Here is a 26,047-nt window from a genome sequence, read left to right as displayed (position 1 = left end):
AGATGTACCGAAAGGGATCAAGTGATCCCATGGTATGGTAAGCATTGTCAATTACGCTTTGTGTACTAACCCATGGTCTATGTGATAGTTCTATGTGGGGGTAGGTATGTTTCAATGGGCTTGTGTCAAGAGGAAGATCTCATACAGCCCATGGAGGATGACATCAAGTGGTGATCGTCATCAAGATTGCGGTGTGTAAGTTCAAGTGGAGCATCTCGAAGAGTGGAGCATCACAAAGAGATCATGCTATAAGCTTGCCGTCCATTGTGGTGGCAATGGACTTGTGAAGATGTTCCAAAGAGTGGCTCACCCATAGTGGAGTATGGGGGAGCAATCTACTAGTCTTCATTTAGCCAATGCAATCAAGAAAGGTGGTCCAACTTGAGGGAGTCAAGACCATCATCATCTAGCTCAAGTGGACTATGTGCAAGGAAAAGGTTTGTCCTTGATAGGTTTTCTATTTTACCGGTCTCATGGTGTTAGTTGGGAGACCGGATTATAGGATCGATAGCCATACTATCAAGGGAGGCTCTCAAGTGAGTAGCTTGATGATATCGTTCGGTGAGAGATCAAACCATTGCATTCTTGGCATCATCATATTTCCTGGTTCTTTTTTTTGACTATATATATTTCTTGGTTCTTGTTTGGATTTTCTCTTTTTGGGGTTTTAGAGCTTGTGGTTATCTTCATGACAAGCTCTAATTCATCGAAAACCGATTTCCTGTGCATCTTCTTTTGCGTTTTCGGTGTTTGAGTCTTTATCGGTCTTATTTGAGAAAGGGTTCTCACCATTTTATTTTGGGTATTTTCTAAAATACTATTTCTTGATATTTCTATCAATATTGTGTTAGCCCTTGTCTTTAGCTTTCTAACAAACTTGGTTTCATCAAATCCAGAGTTCGTTTGGAAAAGTTGTGGTCATTTCAATTTTACTGGTTCCTGCTTCTCTCTGCCTAGTGCGGGTGCCCGGGGTCACCCAAGCCCCTCCTTAGTGACCTCTCTGGCCGGCCTGGGTACCCGGGGTCTCGTGCCCCCCTCCCGTGTGCCCGGGGTCATCCGGGGCGCTCCCTCACTTCCTCTGATCACCCGACCCGGGTGCCCGGCCTCCTCCGCCTCCTCCTCTCGGCCTCCTCCGGGTGCTCGGGGTTGGCACCCTCAGGTGCCCGGCACCCCTTTCCGATGTGCTTCCCTTGTTCGTTCGGGTGCCCGGGGTCCCCCCCCCCACGGGTGCCCGGAGTTTAGTGCCTTTTTCTTTGGGTTGTCCGGGTGCCCGGGGTACAACGGTCATATTTTTTCTTGGGGGTATTTATACCCCCTTCTTCCTCCTCCAACCTAAGAAAAAAGCTGAAAAAGTTTTTCCCCCACCATTGTTGACCTCTTGGAGCTTGCTATCTCTGAATCCCTCCATGGATTCTTGCTAGTTTTTTGGGGAAAAGAGAGAGGAGATCTAGATCCACATTTCCACCAATCACTTTCTCCTCTATGTGAGGGGAACCCCTTGGATCTAGATCTTGGAGTTCTTGGTGTTCTCCTTCTTGTTCTTCCTCTCATTTCCCTCCCTAGAATTAGTTGCTTTGGTGGAATTTGGGAGAGAAGGACTTGGGCACTCCTTTTGCCCTTGCCATTGCATTTGGTGCATCGGTTTGAGTTCTCCACGGTGATACGTGGAAGTTACAAGTTGAGAAGCTTAATACTCTTGGGTGTTTGGTACCCTTGAGATTGTTCCTCTTGGGTGCTTGGGTGCCCTAGATGGTTGGTGGTGTTCGGAGCTCAATCCTTGTGGTGTAAAGCTCCGGGAAAGCGTCAGGGTCTCCAATTAGGTTGTGGAGATCACCCCGAGCAATTTGACGGGTTCCGGTGACCGCCCCCAAGGGTTGCCAAAGTGTACGGGTTCGGTGACCGCCCCCAAGGATTGCCATTTGTACGGGTTCGGTGACCGCCCTCAAGGGTCCCTTAGTGGAATCATGACATCTTGCATTGTGCGAGGGCGTGAGGAGATTACGGTGGCCCTAGTGGCTTCTTGGGGAGCATTGTGCCTCCACACCGCTCCAAACGGAGATTAGCATCCGCAAGGGTGTGAACTTCGGGATACATCATTGTCTCCGCGTGCCTCGGTTATCTCTTACCCGAGCCCTTTACTTATGCACTTTAATTTGTGATAGCCATATTGTTTCTTGCCATATATCTTGCTATCACTTAGTTGTTTATCTTGCTTGGCATAAGTTGTTGGTGCACATAGGTGAGCCTAGTTGTTGTAGGTTTTGTGCTTGACAAATTAACCGCTAGGTTTATTCCACATTTGTTCAAGCCTAAGCCGTTATTATTTTAAAGCGCCTATTCACCCCCCCTAGGCGACATCCTCAATCGTTCAATCATGCTGATCAACATTCATGCATAGCACATCTTCATTTGATGCACGGTCAAAAAGATATGCTATTTTCAAAATGCCCACACAATGTTGAGTGTGCGAAAAACAGAGAAAACGAGGGAGGATGTTTTGGCAATTGTTGGATGTGTTGTGCGTAGATGACAATGGGGGCGGAACAGCTGTCGGGTAGTGTCACTTGGCCACTGGGCTAGTTCAGTACTTTCGTTACAAATAAGGCACTGCCTCAGGTGGTCCGATCTCCTCCTGCGCCTTTGTGCGCTCACCACGGCGCCGCTGTGTGCCATTGTGAATATGCTGAACAAACGAGAGGAATCTGGAGAGGACTGTACATGGAGAGGCGGACAGTCGGGACCCACCAGGTCTATGGCCATACGCAAGCAAGTGCCTCATTGAAAAAAAATACTTCCTCCTAATGCTATACTGGCGTTGGCGCCCACGGGTTTGTCAACATAGTTACATTTTTAGGTGCTTCAACGTAGTTACTAAAGGAGATAAAATCACAACGAAGTCCGGAAGCTGGCAGGTATCATTTATTATCACTGGGCAGCAAGTATCAGTTGGGTTGTGGGCTGCCCCATCTAGGCTTTCTTTGTTAACATGCGCAGCCCACGACATGCCGGTTTGTATTTTCTTAAGGGCCGTCATGTATCGACTGGCCTATGGACCTCCCATCCGAGGTTTCATTTTTCCTGAAACATCGGCATCCCAACTTATGTATTTTTTTTGAACAAAACGCAGATGTCTGTTCTATTTTTCTATATAAGAATAGGAACGCCTGGTCCAACTTATGTTTCCCTTCTAACTTTAATATATAAATATATATTTCAATTACTTTATATTTTATTATATATTATTGTTATTTTCATCATATATTTAACAGATACTTACATATGTAAGAAAACAACATCCCACATCTTATTAACTTATAAAAATAATTTCTTAACAATAAAATCCTGGATTTTTTTGGCAACGAAAATCCTGGTGATTGTGTACAAAAGCTTGGTAAGATTTAAGGACCAATGTAATAATAAATCACTTATTATTTAAATATATTTATAACAAAATGCTCATCCCCTGTTTATTTTTTGATAACATTGCTGCGCCCAACACAAAATTATAATTAGAATCAGTCCAGCAAAATCGTGTATTTCGAGAAAGTGCAAATGGCCTGTAATTTTTTAGGGAAAAAAATAAATGGGCCGCATGGATGCTACATTATTTGTTCACCCAACCTAGCAGATGGACTGTATTTCTAAAAAAAGATCAAATTGACTATAAATTCTGAAAAAATGGGTTGAATACGTGCCAAATTTTGGAGGCTGAAATGTGGACCAATAGGTCGAAGCCAACGCAAGTCGTCAACTTAGTCAACAAATGATTCTGACATTTTTAGCCGTTGGATTTACATCCAACGACCAGCATCCATCTTCAATCTCTCGTCTTCTTCCTCCAGCGCTGCCGGGACCACCTTCTCCCGCCTCCTGCTACTAGCAGCTCTGCTTAGCACGCTTCGTTGTGAAGCGCTACCCCACCGCCGACCAGGCCATCCCTCCACCCCTCCACACCTCCTGTTCTCCACCGACTACTGAACCACACCGCACCAGAACCAGTTAACACTCGTACACCTCTCCGTTTGCGACTCCACTCCCGCGTCTTCCCATCTCCGTGTCGTTCCCTTCCTAGGCCTCGCCGTCATCCACCGCCCTGGTGCTCTCGGCGCGGCGTGGTCAACAAACGACATCCATCAGAAGTAGACTGTACGTGGAGAGGCTGATAGCTGGGTCCACGGCCACATGCAAGGAAATGCCTCCTTATTATGCGCAAAATAATGATTCCTCCACCTGACAGCTGGGACCCACCGAAAGGGCCTTTCTCGCAAAAAAGCGTCCCCCCGCTGACAGGTCGGACCCACCAGCTATATCTTCGGATGCAAGGAAGTGCCTCCTTATTACGCACAAAAAACGAATACTCCCCCTACTAGCTGGGACCCACCATAGTGGGAGGCTGACTTGTGGGCCTACTAAGTTGACGGGGACAGAGGGCCTTGTCAACTTAGTCAATATGAATGATTCTAGCTCCAGTGATCATACGATGTCCATCCAACGGCTGTAGTGCTTCTTCAACCTCTGGTCTTCTTGCTCCAGCTGCCCAAACCAGCGCCGGTCGTGCCGCGTGCTCCTGCCTCTCGTGGCCGGTTGTGTTGTCGTGGAGGCCTCACCGCCCCCTACTACTCCCACCGCTGGCCAGGCCATCCACTCACCCACACCCCATGTTATTCTGCGGTGACGGCAGCCTCACACTATAGCCGAACTAGTGAACCCTCTTACTCCTCTCCGCGTCGGCTTCCACTGCCGTGTCTTCCCCGGCTCCGTGTCGTCCCCTTCCTAGGCCTCACTGTCGTCCACCGCCCTGGTGCTCTTGGCGCGGCGTGGTCAACATGGTCAAGGAACGACTTCCATCGGAAGAGTACTGTACGTGGAGAGGCTGACAACTGGGTCCACGGCAGTAGCAAGGAAGTGCCTCCTTATTACGTGCAAAATAATTATTCCTCCACCTAACAGCAGGGACCCACCAGACAGGCCACCGTATTTTGCGAAAAAAATGTTTCCCCCTGACTGGTGGGACCCACCAGCTACATCTTCGCACGCAAGGAAGTGCGTCCATATTACGGGCAAAAAAAATGATTCGCCCCTGAATGCTGGGACCCACTAGCTAAATCTTTGCACGCAAGGAAGTGCCTGACAGTTGGGACCGACCTGGTCGAAGCATACGTAGCATTGTCATTCTGGTCGTGAATGTATACGTACATATGATCGGTCTGTCTGCAGGCTGCAGCGATGAACCGTGGCCGTGTAAGGAAGGGCATGTGTCGTAGTAGAGGCACGCACGTAGCATGTACATGTACATACATCCAGGGTGGAAGAAAGTAAATACGGCCATGTACATACATACAGGCGGGGTCTCCAATGCCTACTCGCGCATACGTACGGCCAGGGCTCGTGTACATGGTTGGATTAGAACAGAGAAACTACGTGGTTGTCGTGTTCATCGGGAGCCAACCGGCTTGGAACAGCCGATCGAAACGAGACCTGGCGTACCGCAAAACGGAGGCAACGGCCTTGTGTTCGACCGGCCATGGTAGAAATGGGATCCTGTCCATCGGGAGGGGTCTGGCGTACCGCAAAACGGAGGAAACGGACTTCTCTTGGACCTCCTATGGTCAAAATGGGGTCCTGTTGATCAGGAGGGGTGTGGCGTACCGCAAAACGGAGGAAACAGAGTTGTGTTGGAGCGCTACGGTCGAGACGGGGGTCCTGTTCATCGGGAGGGGTGTGGCGTACCGCAAAACGGGACTCCACGGGATACTGTTCATCTCCACTGTCGACCTCCTCCAGCATCCACGGGCTACTGTTCATCCACTGTCGACCTCCTCCAGCCTCCATGTGCGACTGTTCATCCACAGGTTCCTGTTCATCCAGCCTCCACTGCTCCTCCACTGGCTACTGTTCAACCAGCCCTCTCCACGGGGTGCTGTTCAACCACCCGTCCACGGGCTACTGTTCATCCAGCCCTCCACCGGCTACTGTTCAACCAGCCCTCCACGGGGTCTTGTTCATCCAGCCCTCCACGGGGTGTTCATCCACCCCCAACCGGCTCGATCGGGGTCCTTTTCATCCAGCGGCAACGACCTCTACTACCACGGGGTCCTGTTCATCCAACCCCCAACCAGGAACTGTTCATCCAAACCCCCAACAACACTCACTGTTCATCAAGAGGCGGCATCGATCGGCTTCAGTTAGCAGCAGTAGCGAAGGAATCACTCGGGTTCAGTTAATAGCAAGGGATTGATCGGGGTTCAGTAACGTAGCTAGTGCAGTCTGTCGGGTTCAATTAGAGCGCAACGCCTTGCACACACGCGTGCGTACGTGTACGAGAGAAACACGCAAACCTCCATGCATCGCTCTGCCCCGACCACCCATCTTAACCGGGAACTCCCTGATATTTTCCTCGCCCTCGCTTCTACCACGGTTTTTTCCATCATGGACGGCCCAAAGAATGTCATTCAGTTGCGTCTCCGGCTCGCCCAGGACGAAAAGCCCATTTTCTCTCATGATTTTTTGTCATAGAATTAGGAGCCCACCACATCTATGATGATACAGGGTTTTGTCACAATTATTGTCATAGAAGTGTCATAAGCATGACAGAAAAAATCCTTTCGGCCTAAAATGTCACAAATGTGTCTTTTTTTTGTAGTGTGAGCGTTGCACCCGAGGCAGTACCTGATACGTCTCAACCGTATCTATAATTTTTTATTGTTCCATGCTCTGATATTATCTATCTTAGATGTTTTATATGCATTTTGGTACTATTTTATATCATTTTTTGGGACTAACCTTTTAAGCTAGTGCCAGTGTCAGTTGCTGTTTTTCCTTGGTTTTGACTTTTTCAGAAAGGAATATCAAACGGAGTCCAAACGGAATAAAACTTTTGCGATGATTTTTCTTGGACCAGAAGACACCCAAAGGACTTGGAGAAGGGCCCAGAGGAGTCCCGAGGAGCCCACAAGCCCTCAGGGCGCGCCCTAGGGGAGGTCCCTGGCTTGTGACCCCCTGGGAGTCCCCCAACCCTAATCTTTGGACTATAAATTCCCAAATATTCCCAAACCACCAGAACCGTCCACAAAATTACTTTTCCGCCGCGGCAAGCTTCTGTTCTCGTGAGATCCCATCTTGGGGCCTTTTCCAGCAATCTGCCGGAGGGTGATTCGATCACGGAGGGCTTCTACATCAACCCTATTAGCCTACCAATGATGTGTGAGTAGTTTACCACAGACCTACGGGTCCATAGCTAGTAGCTAGATGGCTTCTTCTCTCTCTTTGATCTTCAATACAATGTTCTCCTCGATGTTCTTGGGGTTCTATCCGATTTAATCTTATTTTGTAGTGTGATTTTTGAGATCTGATGAATTGTGAGTTTATGATCAGATTATCTATGAATATTATTTGAGTCTTCTTTTAACTCTTTTATGCATGATTAAAATAGCTTTGTATTTCTCTCTGATCTATTGATTTGGTTTGGCCAACTAGATTGATCTATCTTGCCATGGGAGAGGTGCTTTGTGATGGGTTCAATCTTGCGGTGTCCTCACCCAGTGACATAGTAGGGGTAGCGAGGCACATATTGTATTGTTGCCATTAAGGGTAAAAAGATGGGGTTTATATCATATTGCTTGATTTTATCCCTCTACATCATGTCATCTTGCTTATGGCGTTACTCCGTTCTTATGGACTTAATACTCTAGATGCATGCTAGATAGCGGTCGATGTGTGGAGTAATAGTAGTAGATGCAGGCAGGAGTCAGTCTACTTGTCACAGACGTGATGCCTATATTCATTTTCATTGCCTTGGATATTGTCATAATTATTCCCTTTTCTATCAATTGCTCAACAGTAATTTGTTTACCCACCGTATGCTTTATTCAAGAGAGAAGCCTCTAGTGAAACCTATGGCCCCGGGTCTATTTTCCATCAGATATTTTCAGATCTATAAAACCAAAAAACCAAAAATACCTTGCTGCAATTTATTTGTATTTACTTTATTTCATGTTTTAGTGATCTTTATATCTATCTCTATCAGATATCATCCCTTACAAGTGACCGTGAAGGGATTGACACCCCCTTTATTGTGTTGGGTGCAAGTGTTTGATTGCTTGTGAATGTGCATATATTGGATACTTGCTTATACCTCCTACTGGAATGATACCTTGGTTCTCAAACTGAGGGAAATACTTATCTCTACTTTGTTGCATCACCCTTTCCTCTTCAAGGGAAAAACCAACGCAAGCTCAAGAAGTAGCAGTACCAGATACGTCTTGTCACACCCTGCATTTTGTAACATGTCTTTTGCATTAATAAAGCATGAAAATTTGGACCAACAAAAACTTTTGCATTATTTGGCTTTTATTTTGGAGTTGGTTTTCTTTGTACGGTTTTTCAAGTGCTCTTTAAAGTCAACTACTCCACCTTCTATACTTCATATCCTTGCCCCAAACTTCTGCGCAATGATCATGCCATGTGTATAGTGCAATATAGTATTTTCTTACAAAAATAATTTGGCCAAATAGTATTTTCAAAAAATTAGTATTCCAAAAACCCCTGAATTGAGGTTTGCACTAAAAGTACTTGATTTGTGGTATGAAAAATATCTCAAAGAGCATATCTGAAACCTATTAGATATAGGATTCCCATAAACCTCAAGAATATAATTTTAAAAGTTATTTTCCTATTTTATTTAAAAGCTTTTTTAATGCCGGAAATGGTCTTTAATAGGGAAAAATTATTTTATTGTTTCAAAAATATTTGACAAAAATCAGGGAAACTCAGTGGACATATATTTTCCATATATAAGAGTTTCAAGACATGGTCATGTTCAAAATATTGGACAAAACCTTCCAAAACCATTTCTGCCCATTTCAAGGATTTGAAATATTTCTATAGGAAATATTTGCATAAAAATCCAAGGAAAATCCAGCAAGTCACAAATGCATATTGTGAGCACCTTGCCAAGCCTGATATCAATCAAGGTAATTTTGGTTCACCAAAATGCCCCAAAACCCTCTTTGGCCAGAATCAAATTTGAACAACTTTGTACTACCAACTTTCTCTCCTTATCCCCAACTTTTGTGAGCATGCTCACATGTCCAAATGAGGCCACTACACCAAGTGGTTCATCAAGGGGAAGTGATTTGCTCAACTAGATCTACACAAGTTCATTTCTGCCAATTTCTAGGGTTTTCAAAATTTGCATTGGCAACTTTGCCCAAATAAAGTCCAAATTGGTGAAAGGCCCTAATTATATGGGTCATTTCACCCTATGGAGTCTCATGGAAAATGGAAATCATCTACTTGCCCAAACCATTATCAAACACCTTCTGACACTTTTCCAAAATGCCATTTTGACCTCTTCCACTAATCTCCGTAGGCTCAACTTTCTGCCATGACCCCTCCTAGTCCCCCTCTAGCACCTGTGTGCCTTGCTGCCCGAGGAAGCAATGATGAAGGGGCAGAACCCCATGTTTCTTCTCTGGACAGTGGATTCCTCCCTCTCTCTCAGCCTCCTTCTCTCCTCTCAGCTTTCCAGAGCATCCAAGGCTCTCCCCGGCTTTTGCCCATGCCCCCTTCAGCTGCCAGACGAAGTGGACATGCGCGGATGAGGGAAATCCGTGGATGCTGGCCAAAGTCGCGCTCTAGAGCGCCTGGTAGGGCACCCGACCGTTAATACTGCATCTCCCGGCCACCTCGAGCCTCCCCCGCGCGCCAGTGATGCCCCTCGACGTCCGCTCCACGCCAGTAGGCCGCCCACTTGCTCTCGCGCCCTCCTCCTCTCTCTCCTGCAGCTCCTGCCAGAACGCCGCCCCGCTCGGCAAATGCTCGCGCCGCTCCTGTGGCTCGCTCGCAGCTCGTCCCCCCTCCTCTCTCTCCCTGGCACCCTAGACCACTCCCACGAACACCCCCGAGCCCTCCATTCCCTCTCTAACGGCCACCCGAGCCGATCCCAGAGGCACCCGTAGGCCGCGCCTATGGTGGACCTCGGCGAGCCTATATAAGGCGACCCCGAGCCTCTCTCTCACTCCCTGTCGCTCCCCCACACTCCTAATCCACCTCCTGCACCACCCATTTGTCTCCAGAGCCGCTTGAGCTCGAGATCGAGCTCGAGCTCCGCCGCCTCGGCTCATTGGTATTCGCATGGTACAGGCCTCCTCCGCCCCTGTTCTCTCTCGATCTGGAACCGCGCGGCACCATTGACCCTTCCCCTCTCTTCCCCCACTCTTTTGCAGCCAGGAACAGCCGGAACCACCGATGCCCGAAGCACCTCCGCCGCGTGACCTCGTCGCCGGCGAACCAGACTGCTTCGGTGACCAACTCCACCTCCACCCGAACGGCGACACGACACTGAGCCTAGCCGTGCCCTCGCCCGACCTCACCGTGCCCTGCATCATCGCAGGTGAGCTCGCCGGCCGTCTGGACTCGGGGTTAGGGATGACAGGCGGGCCACACCTATCGGCCTCTCCCCTCCATCACCTCTCTCTCTCTCGCTGACACCTGGGCCCCACCCGTCAGGTTTAAACCTGGCGCGAGCATGCACCAGTGATCTGGGCCACCTCTCGGACTGGGTCTGCTGCGCTGCGGCTGTTCTGGCCCAGTTGCACAGTGCTCCTTTTCCTTTTTCTTTTCTGATAGACTTGCAAAAATTCCACAGGATTAAATATTCATCCAAATGCAATAATTCCAGTTCCTAAAATCTTGTAAAAATCCCACCTATTTAATGGTGTAGTTTTCATACATGCCCAACCTACTTTTCTGTACTGTTCAAATTCAAATTCAAATCTGAGCAATTAAATCCTTGTGTAAAAATCCATTGCTCTGTCTTTGTAGCTCCGAATCCAAAAATAAGAATTTTCCCCTTCTTAATTTTAACCCTAGTATTTAACAAAAATGAGTTGACATTTTTCTGAGCACTTTGGTTTTCTATTATATTATTGCCTTATTTTTCTCGTTGTTATTTTGCAACGATAGATTGCGTTGCTGGCGAAGGAGTTGTACCAGAAGACTCTAAAGACCTAGAAGACTTTGCTGAGCCAGGCAAGTAGCCCTTTGACCATGTCTACGAAACCCTTTTTATGCATGTCATATAGCACCATATTTTTGTTGCAACGGAATCATGATGAGGTGATAACCACTTTGATGGGTTGCCTCCGTTACTTCCTTGCTGATACTTGCATTATGCATGAGACACCTTCCTATGAGGGTTATGCCGGTGGGAGTAGATAGGATGCTAAAGTAGTTGCTACGCAAAAAGGGATGGGAATATGCATGGTGATGGAGACAAAGTATTTTCAAAAGACTTTTCGAAACCCCTGTCGGGTGCCACTTATGCCCGAGGGAGATAATGATCTAGTAACCACTTGATGACGAAGTGGTGTACCGAGGCAAGTGTGTGTGTTGCTTTCAAAATGGATTGGTTTAAGTTGCGACCGTGATTCCAACCTTACATGCGCAACCACTCTACCCTTATATGGGAAAGGGCATTATTGATTACCTAGGCCGATACTAGCTTGGAGCCCGCATTACTAATGATGGGAGAGTTGTTGTTGCGCTCTCTCGGGACGGGGTCGTGCCAGGTAGGGCGGCCATGACTATTTTTACAGGGCACCAGACACACCGTTGGTACCCCGTGCTTGTGGTATGAGATGAATATGGGAGCGTGGCTCTACAAATTTTAAGATGTGAAATGGTGGGCACGGTGGCTGGTACCAATCGAGTGGACTCTATGTTAGTGTCGTCTAGGGAAAGATAGTGATCGGGTGCTTACCTCGGGTACTTGAGGTACAGCAGGTCGTGGATGACACGAAAGTTCCCTGGATCTCGTGGGTAAAGTGTGCAACCTCTGCAGAGTGTAAAACTATTCGAATAGCCGTGTCCACGGTCAAGGAAAGTTGGGTAATCGCTCTTGGGCTACGTCCACATGTTTACAAACCAGTGTGTGTTTGGATAAGTGGGAAGAACTACTTGGGTGAAGTCAAAGGACTTGACATGATTGAGTTGGGTTGATGCGCACTCCATTTATGTTGATATCTGTAACCAGACCCTATGGTTACTTGAAATTGTATGATGCACGATTTACCAATTATTGAACATGTCATAACACAACGAAATCAGCTTTCTGCAAAAGTTTACCTATGTCATGCATTGTCGCTTGAGCCAAAACATGGGTTGCTTGTGAGTACATTCAAAGTACTCATTGGCTTGCCGCTGGTTATTTAATTGGCCAGACATGGAAGAATAGGAGTTCGATGAAGAGTTCTTTGGAGACGAACATGCGAACTAGGACGTTTTCCCAGTCAGAATGCCTGTAGGGTTAAGGCAGATGGCATGGGTTCTACTTATCGACGAAGATTTCCGCTGCTTAAGTTTATTTGGTATTCAGCCCTTCAGGCTTTATCTATGTAAGACTTGACCATAATGGTCATAATTTGTGTAAGACCATATGTATGGATGTAAGACTCTTGTTATTCAGCTTCTATGTGTTCAGTGAGCATTGATCTCTGGGATCACTATACACGTGCATTCGGTGATCACGACTTATGAGTCGGGGTCCCCACAGAGCTGGTATCAGAGCCATCCTGACTGTAGGAAGCCTTAGTTAGCATGGACGTTAGTTAGAGTGAGACCATCTACAAAATTACCTATATACCTATGTTTTCTAAAAATATCCCAAACATGGGTCATATCTCCTCTATTGACCCTTCCCTTGCCACTTTTGTAGATGGCCGTCGTACCCAAGGACCTCCTGACCACTGGATTTCCCGTGCTTCTTGAGGACAGCCTCCAGAACTGCCAGTTCACTCGAGCCCCCACCTTCTCCTATCATGAGCACTGGATCAACAACACCAAGAAGGAGTATCACATGGAGGTAGTCGTGAGGGCGAGCGACTCTCCAACAAGCTGGTACTTTGAAGGACCTCAGATGGCGACCCTGCTCCTCACCGTTGAGACTGCTGCACTCAAGGCGCTGACTCGCCTTCGAGATCTTCTGCCAGAGATGGCAAGTGAGCCAGCCACTCGTTACCTGCCTTATCGTAAGGAGGGTGATGTCGAGAGCAGCGCACCAGCTCCACCCATGGACGAGGGGCTTCCCCTCCGTTTCGAGACCTACTTCAGCTTGTGTGCTGACAGCCTTGCACAACACTTGGCCTCGGAGTCGATGGAGCTTCGGAGGGAACTCCATGAGACCAAGGAACTCCTCCGCTTAGCTCAGACAAAGGCGGACAGGATCAAGAAGGATGGTGCACCCCCTGGACAGCCCGTTGTTGCCTATCGAGGCGGGCGACCCCCACAGGCTACGCATGCCAAGGGATCATCTCGGCCACGCCGTATGACGGCGAAGGAATATGGCAACCTCTTCATGGTGCCACCGGCGAAGCAGCACCGTGTTCAGCTCCTCCACTCCCCCACTCCCTGTAGTGACGAAGATACTGAGACAGATGAAGATGAGGAGGAAGACCCAGAGGAGCCGGAATACACGACCGAGCATTCCACCACTTAGACACCATTCAGGACTAGGATAGGCCAGTCCATAACCCTTAAGGTAGGATAGGTCGTGTACCCCTTATGCAAAGTCGAGTCCATGTAATGGTTCAAATGAAACCATGTTGTGTTATGTTTGATTTCAACTTGTTTTGATGGAAGTCGTACTTTCCCTTCAGGAACTTGTAAATGACTACATCCCCCATTTGGTTTTAATGCATGAGTTTGGCCCTTCTGGCCCTTGCTTAACTTAAAATCTTTGTCATGCCCACCCCCTTACTAGGCATCCCATCTATATTGCTTTCCCTCATCTTTCCCAATCATGAGACCTTGACCGCTCCAACAGGATGCCTGTTGTAACACGTACTGGTGCCTCTATTCAGCAGCAAGAAGCCGGAGCAGGAGCCAGTCAGGACCAAACCCAAGGACAAGCTCCATCACCGCCGCCACCTCCAAACATGGACATGGCTCAGCTTCTCCAAGCCTTCTGAGAGGAGCGCCAAGCCAACACTGCAGCCCTCCAGATGATTGCCCAGGCTGTCAACCGCCAGCCGGCGGGGAACGGCAATGGACGTTCCACCTTGGCAGAGTTCAAGAAGCATGCACCACCCACCTTCATCGAGACTGCTGAACCCCTGGATGCAGACGACTGGGTCCGCACCATTGAGGATCTGTTGGAACTAGTCGGCTGCACTGAAGACCGCAACAGGGTGGCATATGCCGCCCACTGTCTCGGGGGAACTGCCAGAGCTTGGTGATGGATTCAAGGTCATGCATGTTGGGAAAAACATCACTTGGAATGACTTCAAGACAGAATTCCGCAAGGCCCATATTCCTTCCGGAATCATGGCCATCAAGAAGCGTGAGTTCCGAGCCCTGAAGCAAGGAAGTAGCACTGTCAAGGAGTACATGCAGAAGTTCAGTGTTCTGTCAAGGTATGCTCCTGAGGATGTCAGCACTGATGCTGCCAAAAGAGAGTGCTTCATGGAAGGCCTTAACCAGACTCTACAATACTCGCTTGTTGTGTGTGACTGCCCAACCTTTCCTGATTTGGTGAACAAGGCACTCATGCTTGAGGACAAGCGACGTGTTATGGATGATACCTGTAAGCACAAGATGATCAGCAAGGGTAGCTCCAGCAACCAGAAGCCTCGCCCGTGGCAGCCAGCCCTGGTCAAGCCGACCTATCAGCCGCCAAGAGCCCCTGCACCTCGCACCAACTATCAGCCTCAGCAGTATGCCAACCCCAGGCCAGCTTACAACAACCCCAATAACAATGCCGGCAAGAGCAACAACCCCAATCAAGTCACTTGCTTTGGATGCGCAGAACCCAGGACAAGGCCGCGGAATGCCACCAAGGAACCAGGCTCCTCACAACCCGCCCAACAATGGCAAGGGTCGGGTGAATCATGTCACTGCAGAAGAAGCCAGGAAGACCCAGACGTCGTGCTGGGTATGTTCCTTGTTAACTTAGCACCTGCAACTGTCTTGTTTGATTCTGGAGCCACGCATTCATTTGTCACCCAAGAGTTTGCATTAAAAAGTGGCATGACCCCTACACCCCTGAATAACCCTATGGTGGTACAAACCCCCGGAGCAGAGATGAGAGCCAAGGTAGGCTGTAAGGGAGTCAGAATCATCATTAACGGGGTAGACTTCCTAGCAGACCTTATCGTCTTAAGATCACAAGGCTTGGATGTGATCTTAGGAATGAATTAGCTCATCAAGCACCAAGTCTTGTTAGATTGTGCCAACCGAACAATCACTGTGACCAATGACCAAGGAGTCAAAGTTAAATTTGCCTCCAACCCCTCCTCTGCTCAAGCCACCCAAGTCAACTGTCTGACTGAAGTTGGATTGGAGCAAGTGCCGGTAGTATGCGAATACCCCGATGTCTTTCCTGATGAGCTACCGGGAATGCCTCCTGACCGAGACATTGAGTTCATCATCGAGCTCATGCCCGGAGCAAGACCCATCTATAAGAAGCCTTATAGAATGGGATCGGAAGAGTTAGCAGAGTTGAAGAAGCAACTGGAAGAGCAGTTGAGGAAGGGATTTATCCGCCCTAGTGCCTCCCCTTGGGGATCACCTGTTCTGTTTGTGGCAAAGAAGGATGGTACCATCCGCTTGTGCATTGACTATCGCTCCCTCAATGAAGTTACAATCAAGAACAAGTATCCACTTCCCAAGATTGAAGATCTGTTTGATCAACTCAATGGGGCCAAGGTGTTCTCCAAGATCGACCTCAGATCTGGGTACTACCAGCTGAAAATCAGACCCCAAGATATTCCGAAGACGGCATTTGTAACCAGATATGGCCTGTATGAGTGCACGGTCATGTCCTTTGGATTGACCAATGCCCCAGCTTACTTCATGTATCTCATGAATAAGGTCTTCATGGAATATTTGGACAAGTTTGTTGTCGTCTTCATTGATGACATTCTTGTCTTCTCGAAGACGGAAGAAGAGCACGAGCAACACTTGAGGATGGTCCTAGACAAGCTTCGAGAGCACCAACTGTACGCCAAGTTCAGCAAGTGCGAATTTTGGCTGCATGAGGTTGGATTCTTGGGTCATAAATTGACTGCCGAAGGATTGTCAGTGGATCCCACCAAGATCCAAGCCGTGACTGAATGGCAAACCCCGAGCAATGTGAAGGAAGTCAGAAGCTTCCTCGGACTCGCGGGATATTACCGCAAGTTCGTTGAAGGATTCTCAAGCATTGCCCGACCCATGACCCAGCTCTTGAAGAAGGACAAGAAGTTTGAATGGACGCCGAAGTGCGAAGAAAGCTTCCAGGAGCTGAAGAAGAGATTGACCACTGCCCCAGTTCTGGCCACACCTGATATTCACAAGGAATTTGTGATATATTGTGATGCTCGAGAGCCTGGCTTGGAGGTGTTCTTATGCAAGAAGGCAGAGTCGTTGCATATCTATCCAGACAGCTACGTCCTCATGAGAGAACTATGCTACTCATGATCTTGAGTTAGTAGCAGTGGTTCATGCCCTGAAGACATGGCGACATTACCTCCTAGGGAAGCGGTGTGAGATATACACGGATCACAAAAGTCTGAAGTATATTTTCACTCAGAAGGAATTGAACATGAGGCAGAGAAGATGGCTAGATTGATCAAGGATTATGACCTCAGTGTTCAATACCACCCTGGAAGGCTAATGTGGTAGCAGATGCCTTAAGCAGAAAGGCTTGTTCCTTGAACGCTATGATTAAGGAAAGGCTACCCGCCTTGTATGAAGAACTTGAAAGCTTCGGGTTGGAACTGGTTGCACCAGGATTCTTGGCCAACCTCGAAGTTAGGCCTACCTTGATGGATGATGTTAAGGAAGCTCAGAAGGGACACGAGAGTATTGAAGGCATCAAGAGGAAGATGAAGCAGGCAAGGCCCCAGGATTCTCAGAAGGATGAGCAAGGAATTGTGTGGTTCGGGAATCGCATTTGCGTACCCAACAAGGTTGAGCTCAAGAATTTGATCTTGCAAGAAGCTCATGAAACCCCGTATTCCATCCACCCCGGAGGAACCAAGATGTATCAAGACCTGAAGGAAAGATTCTGGTGGCATGGCATGAAGAGAGAGATAGCTGCTTTCGTCGCTAAGTGTGACGTATGCCAGAGAGTCAAGCTGAACATCAGCGACCCGCTGGATTGTTACAACCTCTCAAGGTGCCTGAATGGAAGTGGGACAAAGTCGGGATGGACTTCATCACCGGATTACCCAGGTCAAGCAAGGGACATGACTCCATATGGGTCATTGTTGACCATTTTACCAAGGTGGCCCACTTCATTCCTGTCAAGACGACCTACAAGGGGAACCAGTTAGCCAGTCTCTACACAACCGAATTGTAAGCCTTCATGGTGTTCCCAAGGAGATTGTGTCGGATAGAGGAACCCAATTTACCTCAAGGTTCTGGAAGAAATTTCAAGAGGCTATGGGGACCAAGTTGTCCTTCAACACTACTTTCCACCCCCAGACCAGAGGTCTGACGGAACGAGTGAATCAGATACTCGAAAACATGCTCCGAGCCTGTGTCTTAGCATATGGAGCTAAGTGGGAAGATTGCCTACCCATCGCCAAGTTTTCCTACAACAACAGCTACCAGTCCAGTCTTCAGATGTCACCGTTTGAGGTGCTATATGGACGGAAGTGCCGCACTCCCCTCAATTGGTCCGACTGGAGAAGGACTAGTCTTTGGACCCGATATGCTCCGTGAAGCAGAAGAGCAAGTCCAACTTGTCAGAGAGCGTTTGAGGACTTCCAAGTCAAGACAGAAGAGCTACGCTGACTCACGTCGACGAGACATGACCTTCCAAGTTGGAGACCATGTCCATCTCCAGGTCACGCCTCTCAAGGGAACCCAACGCTTCAATGTCAAAGGAAAGCTCGCACCAAGATACATCGGCCCCTTCAAGATCACCTAACGACGGGGAGAAGTGGCTTACCAGTTGGAACTGCCACCTGAACTATCTTATGTGCACAACGTATTCCATGTGTCACAACTCCGGAAGTGTCTCCAAGTTCTAGACAAGCCTGATCGTTACAAGGACGTCGATCACCAAGCCATTGACCTTCACCCTGATTTGACTTACCGTGAGAGGCCCATTTGCATTTTGGATGAGGCTGAGCGACGCACTCGAAGCCGCACCATTAAGTACTTCAAGGTCCAGTGGAGCAACCACACTGAAGCAGAAGCAACCTGGGAACGTGAAGACTACCTTAGATGTGAGTTTCCGTATCTCTTTAAAGCCTAGTTTAGGAATCTCGGGGACGAGATTCTTGTAAGGGGGGTAGGTCTGTCACACCCTGCATTTTGTAACATGTCATTTGCATTAATAAAGCATGAAATTTGGACCAACAAAAACTTTTGCATTATTTGGCTTTTATTTTGGAGTTGGTTTTCTCTGTGTGATTTTTCAAGTGCTCTTTAAAGTCAACTACTCCACCTTCTGTACTTCATCTCCTTGCCCCAAACTTCTGCCCAATGATCATGCCATGTGTATAGTGCAATATAGTATTTTCTTACAAAAATAATTTGGCCAAATAGTATTTTCAAAAATTAGTTTTCCAAAAACCCCTGAATTGAGGTTTGCACTACAAGTACTTGATTTGGGGTATGAAAAATATTTCAAAGAGTATATTTGAAACCTATTAGATATAGGATTCCCATAAACCACAAAAATATAATTTTAAAAGTTATTTTCCTATTTTATTTAAAAGCTTTTTCTTAAGGCCAGAAATGGTCTTTAATAGGGAAAATTATTTTATTGTTTCAAAAATATTTGACAAAAATCAGGGAAACTCAGTGGACATATATTTTCCATATATAAGAGTTTCAACACATGGTCATGTTCAAAATATTGGACAAAACCTCCCAAAACCATTTCTGCCCATTTCAAGGATTTGAAATATTTCTACAGGAAATATTTTCATAAAAATCCAAGGAAAATCCAGCAAGTCACAAATGCATATTGTGATCACCTTGCAAAGCCTTCATCAATCAAGGTCAGTTTTGGTTCACAAAATGCCCCAAAACCCTCTCTGGCCAGAATCAAATTTGAACAACTTTGTACTACCAACTTTCTCTCCTTGACCCCAACTTTTGTGAGCATGTTCACATGACCAAATGAGGCCACTACACCAAGTGGTGCATCAAGGGGAAGTGATTTGCTCAACTAGATCTGCACAAGTTCATTTCTGCTAATTTCTAGGGTTTACAAAAGTTGCATTGGCAACTTTGCCCAAATAAGCTCCAAATTGGTGGAAGGCCCTAATTATATGTGACATTTCACCCTGTGGAGTCTCATGGCAAATGGAAATCATCTACTTGCCCAAACCAGCATCAAACACCTTCTGCCACTTTACCAAAATCCCATTTTTGGCCTCTTCCACTAATCTCCGTAGGCTCAACTTTCTACCACGACCCCTCCTAGTCCCCCTCTAGCACCTGTGTGCTTGCTGCCCGAGGAAGCAATGATGAAGGGGGGAGAACCCCATTTTTCTTCTCTGGACAGTGGATTCCTCCCTCTCTCTCAGCCTCCTTCTCTCCCTCAGCTTTCAGAGCATCCAAGGCTCTCCCCAGCTTTTGCCCACGCCCCCTTCAGCTGCCAGACGCAAGTGGACGCGCGCGGACGCGGGAAAGCCGCGGATGCCGGCCAAAGTCGCGCTCTGGAGCGCCTGGCAGGGCACCCGACCGTTGACGCCGCGTCTCCCGGCCACCTCGAGCCTCCCCTGCGCGCCAGTCGATGCCCCTCGACGTCCGCTCCATGCCAGCAGGCCGCCCACTTGCTCCCGCACCCTCCTCTCTCTCCTACAGCTCACGCCAGAATGCCGCCCCGCTCGGCCAATGCTCGCGCCGCTCCTGTGGCCCGCCCGCAGCTCGTCCCGCTCCTCCTCTCTCTCCCTGGCACCCTAGACCACTCCCACGAACACCCCCGAGCCCTCCATTCCCTCTCTAACGGCCACCCGAGCCGATCCCGCGGGCACCCGTAGCCCGCGCCTACGGTGGACCTCGGCCAGGCTATATAAGGCGACCCCGAGCCTCTCTCTCACTCCCTGTCGCCCCCACACTCCTAATCCACCTCCCGCACTACCCATTTGTCTCCAGAGCCGCTCGAGCTCCAGATCGAGCTCGAGCTCCGCCGCCTCGGCTCGTCGGCGTTCGCGCGGTACAGGCCTCCTCCGCCCCCGTTCTCTCTCGATCTGGAACCGCGCGACACCACTGACCCTTCCCCTCTCTTCCCCCACTCTTTTGCAGCCGGGAACGGCCAGAACCCCCGACGCCCGAAGCACCTCTGCCACGTCACCTCATCGCCGGCGAACCAGGCTGCCGGTGACCACTCCACCTCCACCCGAACGGCGACACGACGCTGAGCCCAGCCGTGCCCTCGCCCGACCTGCCGTGCCCTGCATCATCGCGGTGAGCTCGCCGGCCTCTGGACTGGGGTTAGGATGACAGGCGGCCCCGCCTGTCATCTCCCTCCATCGCCTCTCTCTCTCTCTCGCTGACGCCTGGGCCCCGCCCGTCAGGTTTAAACCTGGCGCGCGCGTGCGCCAGTGCGCTGGCGCCTCTCCTGGGCCTGCTGCGCTGCAGCTGTTCTGGCCCAGCACAGTGCCCTTTTCCTTTTTCTTTTCTGTTACTTTCCAAAAATTCCACAGGATTAAATATTAATCCAAATGCAATAATTCCAGTTCCTAAAATCTTGTAAAAATCCCACCTATTTAATGGTGTAGTTTTCATACATGCCCAACCAACTTTTCTGTACTGTTCAAATTCAAATTCAAATTTGAGCAATTAAATCCTTGTTTAAAAATCCATTGCTCTATCCCTGTAGCTCCAAATCCAAAAATAAGAATTTTCCCCTTCTTAATTTTAACCCTAGTTTTTAACAAAAATGAGTCGACATTTTTCAGAGCACTTTGGTTTTTCTGTTTTATTATTGCCTTATTTTTCTCGTTATTATTTTGCGACGATAGATTGCGTTGCTGACGAAGGAGTTGGACCAGAAGACTTTGAAGACCCAGAAGACTTTGCTGAGCCAGGCAAGTAGCCCTTTGACCATGTCTATGAAACCCTTTTTATGCATGTCATATAGCACCATGTTGTTGTTGCAACGGAATCATGATGAGGTGGTAACCACTTTGATGGGTTGCCTCCGTTACTTCCTTGTTGATACTTGCATTATGCATGACCCTACCTTCCTATGAGGGTTATGCCGGTGGGAGTAGATAGGATGCTAAAGTAGTTGCTACACAAAAAGGGATGGGAATATGCATGGTGATGGAGACAAAGTATTTTCGAAAGACTTTTCAAAAACTCCGTCGGGTGCCGCTTATGCCCGAGGGAGATAATGAGATGGGTAACCACTTGATGAATAAAGTGGTGTACCGAGGCAAGTGTGTGTGTTGCTTTCAAAACAGATTGGTTTAAGTTGCGACCGTTATTCCAACCTTACATGTGCAACCACTCTACCCTTATATGGGAAAGGGCATTATTGATTACCTAGGCCGATACTAGCTTGGAGCCCGCATTACTAGTGACGGGAGAGTTGTTGTTGCGCTCTCTCGGGACGGGGTCGTGCCAGGTAGGGCGGCCATGACTGTTTTACAGGGCACCGGACACACCGTTGGTACCCCGTGCTTGTGGTATGTGATGAATATGGGAGCGAGGCTCCACAATTTTAAGATGTGAAATGTTGGGCACGGGGGTTACTACCAATCGAGTGGACTCTATGTTAGTGTCGTCTAGGGAAAGATAGTGATCGGGTGCTTACCCCGGGTACTTGAGGTACCGCGGGTCGTGGATGACACGGAAGTTCCCCGGATCTTGTGGGTAAAGTGTGCAACCTCTGCAGAGTGTAAAACTATTCGAATAGCCGTGTCCACGGTCAAGGACAGTTGGGTAACCGCTCTTGGGCTACGTCCACATGTTTACAAACCAGTGTGTGTGTTTGGATAAGTGGGAAGAACTACTTGGGTCAAGTCAAAGGACTTGACATGATTGAGTTGGGTTGATGCCCACTCCATTTATGTTGATATCTGTAACCAGTCCTATGGTTACTTGAATTCGTATGATGCATGTTTACCAATTGTTGAACATGTCATAACACAACAAAACTAGCTTTCTGCAAAAATTTACCTATATCATGCATTGTTGTATCTTGAACCAAAACATGGGTTGCTTGCGAGTACATTCAAAGTACTCATTGGCTTGCCACTGGTTATTTAATTGGCCAGGCATGGAAGAACAGGAGTTCGAAGAAGAGTTCTTTGGAGACGAACAAGCGAACTAGGACGTTTTCCCAGTCAGAATGCCTGTAGAGTTAAGGCAGATGGCATGGGTTCTACTTATCGACGAAGATTTCCGCTGCTTAAGTTTATTTGGTATTCAGCCCTTGAGGCTTTATCTATGTAAGACTTGACCATAATGGCCATAATTTGTGTAAGACGATATGTATGGAGGTAAGACTCTTGTTATTCAGCTTCTGTGTGTTCAGTGAGCATTGATCTCTGGGATCACTGTACACGTGCATTCGGTGATCACGACTTATGAGTCGGGGTCCCCACACGTCTCCAATTTATCTATAATTTTTGATTCTTCCATGCTATTATATTATCATTCTTGGATGTTTTACAATCATTTTATAGCAACTTTATATCATTTTTTGGGACTAACCTATTGACATAGTGCCCAGTGCCAGTTGTTATTTTTTGCTTGTTTTTTACTTCGTAGAATATCAGTACCAAACGGAGTCCAAACGCAGCGAAACTTTTTGGAGAATTTTTCTGGACCAGAAGACACCTGTTGGGCCAAAGAAATACCAGAGGGGGGCTCCGAGGGGAGCACAACCCACCTGGGCGCGCCTGGGGGCCCAGGCGTGCCCTGGTGGGTTGTGCCCACCTCGGCCACCTCCCGCACCGCCTCTTTGCTCTATAAATACCTCGAAAATACAAAAACCCTAGGGGAGTCGTCGAAACACAATTCCAGCCACCGCAAGTTCCAGAACCACCAGATCCAATCTTGACACCATCACGGAGGGGTTCGTCATCCTCATTGGTGCCTCTCTGATGATGCATGAGTAGTTCATTGTAGACCTACGGGCCCGTAGGCAGCATCTAGACGGCTTCTCTATTTTTGATTCTCAATACAATGGTCTCTTGGAGATGTTTTTGATGTAACTCTTTTTGCGGTGTGTTTGTTGGGATCCGATGAACTTTGATTTTATGATCAGATCTATTTTATCTACGAAAGTTATTGGAGTGTCTTTCATCTCTTATATGCATGATTACTTATAGCCTCCTATTTCTTCTTCTTCGAATCTTTGGTTTAGTTAGGCCAACTAGATCGAATTTTCTTGCTATGGGAAGAGGTGCTTTGTGACGGGTTTGGTCGTGCGGTGTTCTTTCCCACTCACAGAAGGGGAGCAAGACACGTATTGATCGTTGATATTAAGGATAACAAGATGGGCTCTATTCCTACATGAATAGATCTTGTCTACATCATGTCATCGTTCTTATTGCATTATTCCATTTCTCCATGAACTTAATACACTAGATGCATGCTAGATAGCGGTCAATGTGTGGAGTAATAGTAGTAGATGTAGGCAAGATTCGGTCTACTAAAATTGGATGTGATGCCTATATAATGATCATTGCCTGGATATAGTCATAATTATTTGAGGTTCTATCAATTGCCCAACAGTAATTTGTTTACCCACCTTATGCTATTTTCTCGAGAGAAGCCACTAGTGAAATCTATGGCCCCCGGGTCTATTTTCTCATCATATATTTTCAGATCTATATTGCTATTTGCCTTTTTATTTATTTGCATCTTTTATTTTCAGATCTATATTACCAAAAACCCAAAAATACCTCGCTGAATTTTATTTTCCTTTATTTTATTTGCATCTACGAATCTATCACTTTGCCAATCTTTTGCCCGGGAGGGATTGACAACCCCTCTTTCACGTCAGGTTGCAAGTATTTGTTCTTTGTGTGCAGGTACCATTTACATAGTGCTGCTTGGTTCTCCTACTGGTTCGATAACCTTGGTTTCATAACTGAGGGATCTATCTACCTTAGCTGTACTGCATCATCCCTTACTATTTGGGGAAAATACTGACGCGGATTCAAGACATCAAAAAAGGGAGGATCAGTACCGGCGATCCCCGATGTTGAGGCTGCCCCAGCCTCGATCGATCAAGGTGTGTAGGTCATCTACTTGGCGGCCTCCGCTCCTCTTGAGCCCATGATCGACACGTTGATGGGTGATGGCAGCTATGCGTGATGGGTCGGCATCAGGTGCACAGTAGCTCTTTCGTGCATGCGCGTTCATTATATTCTTGTAAATTAGCGAGCTAATGGTTTGTAAATTTCTTGTCGAACTAGGCACTAGACCAATAATTTGAGTATGTGCGTTCATTAATACACACACACACACACACACACACACACACACACACACATATATATATATATATATATATATATATATATATATATGCTCGATTGATTTGTTCATGCATGTCAAATATGTCAATTGTATGGGCTGGCCTATCTCTATATTATCGAATTTGTAATATGCACAATTAATATGCAAATGCCTTCTGGACATCGGTGTTGATCATCACGTCGAAAACATGGACATCCTCTACTCTACCAGGCACACGCCTGAACTAAATGAACTATGTATGATACTAATACTTCCCATGAAAATTTAAGAACTTGGCAAACATCATTTGAGTAACATATATATAGTGGTGACACTATTCGACAAAAGGCGGATCTAGGTAACAGGGTACTTAACAATTCTGAACTTAACAATTTTGACAACCATATGGTCCATATCTACATACTTAACATAGTAACAACTAGCACATTTTAAGAGGCATGGCCAACAACCACAACTATCTGCTATAAGCAGCTTGATCACTGCGACTCGGCATCTCGTCAATGAAAAGGAAGAACCCTCTTGTGCCTTGGTAGAGCATGAGTAGAACAGTGTCTCCAATTTTCCAATGTGGATGCATTGCCACGACAAGCAAGAACTTGTTAATTTGAATGGTTCCATTTCTGCGGGAAATGAAGTACCTTGCAATCACTTTGGCATTATTAGCAGGCACAAGTGTAACTCGACCAACTGTACCATATCGTTGAAGCTATATATAGTTTATGAACATCAACATAAAAATAAGACTTTGTACCAGCATTTTGTGCACACAATTGGTCTTGTTCAATGTGTGTACCAGTGGTAGAATTACTCCCATCCCAAATCCAGCTTTCATACGCTGTGCTATCTCTGTCAGATTATCAACAACTTTTGTGACATGCTCCAAATCTTTCCAGTGAAATTTGGTATGTCGAGTAACATACAGATAGCTAACTATGCATCCAACGTATCCTATTTAAAAGGTGGAAAGGGATTATTTATTCAGAACATGTCAGAAGAATAGTGAGCATAAATTGGTAATTAGAATTTGTTACTGCCTAGGAACAGAGTCAGAAAATCAAATCATAATTGGTTGCTTAAATAGTGATCAGTTAGCACTACAAAAAAAAGACACATCCGTGACATTTTGGCCGAACGATTTTTTTTTCTATCATACATATGACACTTCTATGACAATAATTGTGACAAAACCCAGTATCATCATAGATGTGGTGGGCTCCTACTTCTATGACAAAAAATCATGACAGAAAATGGACTTTTCGTCCTGGGCGGGCCGGAGACACAGCTGCATGACATTCTTTGGGCCATCCATGACGGAAAAAACCGTGGTAGAAGCGAGGGGGAGGAAAATTTCGGGGAGTTCCTGGTTACGGTGGGAGGTCGGGGGCCGAATGATGCACGTTTCTCTCGTACACGTACGCGCGTATGTGCGAGGCGTTGGCTCTAACTGAACCCGAGCGAGGCGTTGGGCTCTAAATGAACCCAAGTGATTGCACTGCAGGCTACGCGTTACTAAACCTGAGCGATCGATCGATGGCTGTTAACTGAACTCGATCGAGCGATTCCTTTGCTACTGCTGCTAACTGAAGCCGTTCGATGCTGCCTCTGGGAT

The sequence above is a fragment of the Triticum aestivum genome, chromosome 5B (assembly GCF_018294505.1).
Source record: "Triticum aestivum cultivar Chinese Spring chromosome 5B, IWGSC CS RefSeq v2.1, whole genome shotgun sequence".
Classification (NCBI taxonomy): domain Eukaryota; kingdom Viridiplantae; phylum Streptophyta; class Magnoliopsida; order Poales; family Poaceae; genus Triticum; species Triticum aestivum.
Note: the sequence above shows the minus strand (reverse complement) of the source record.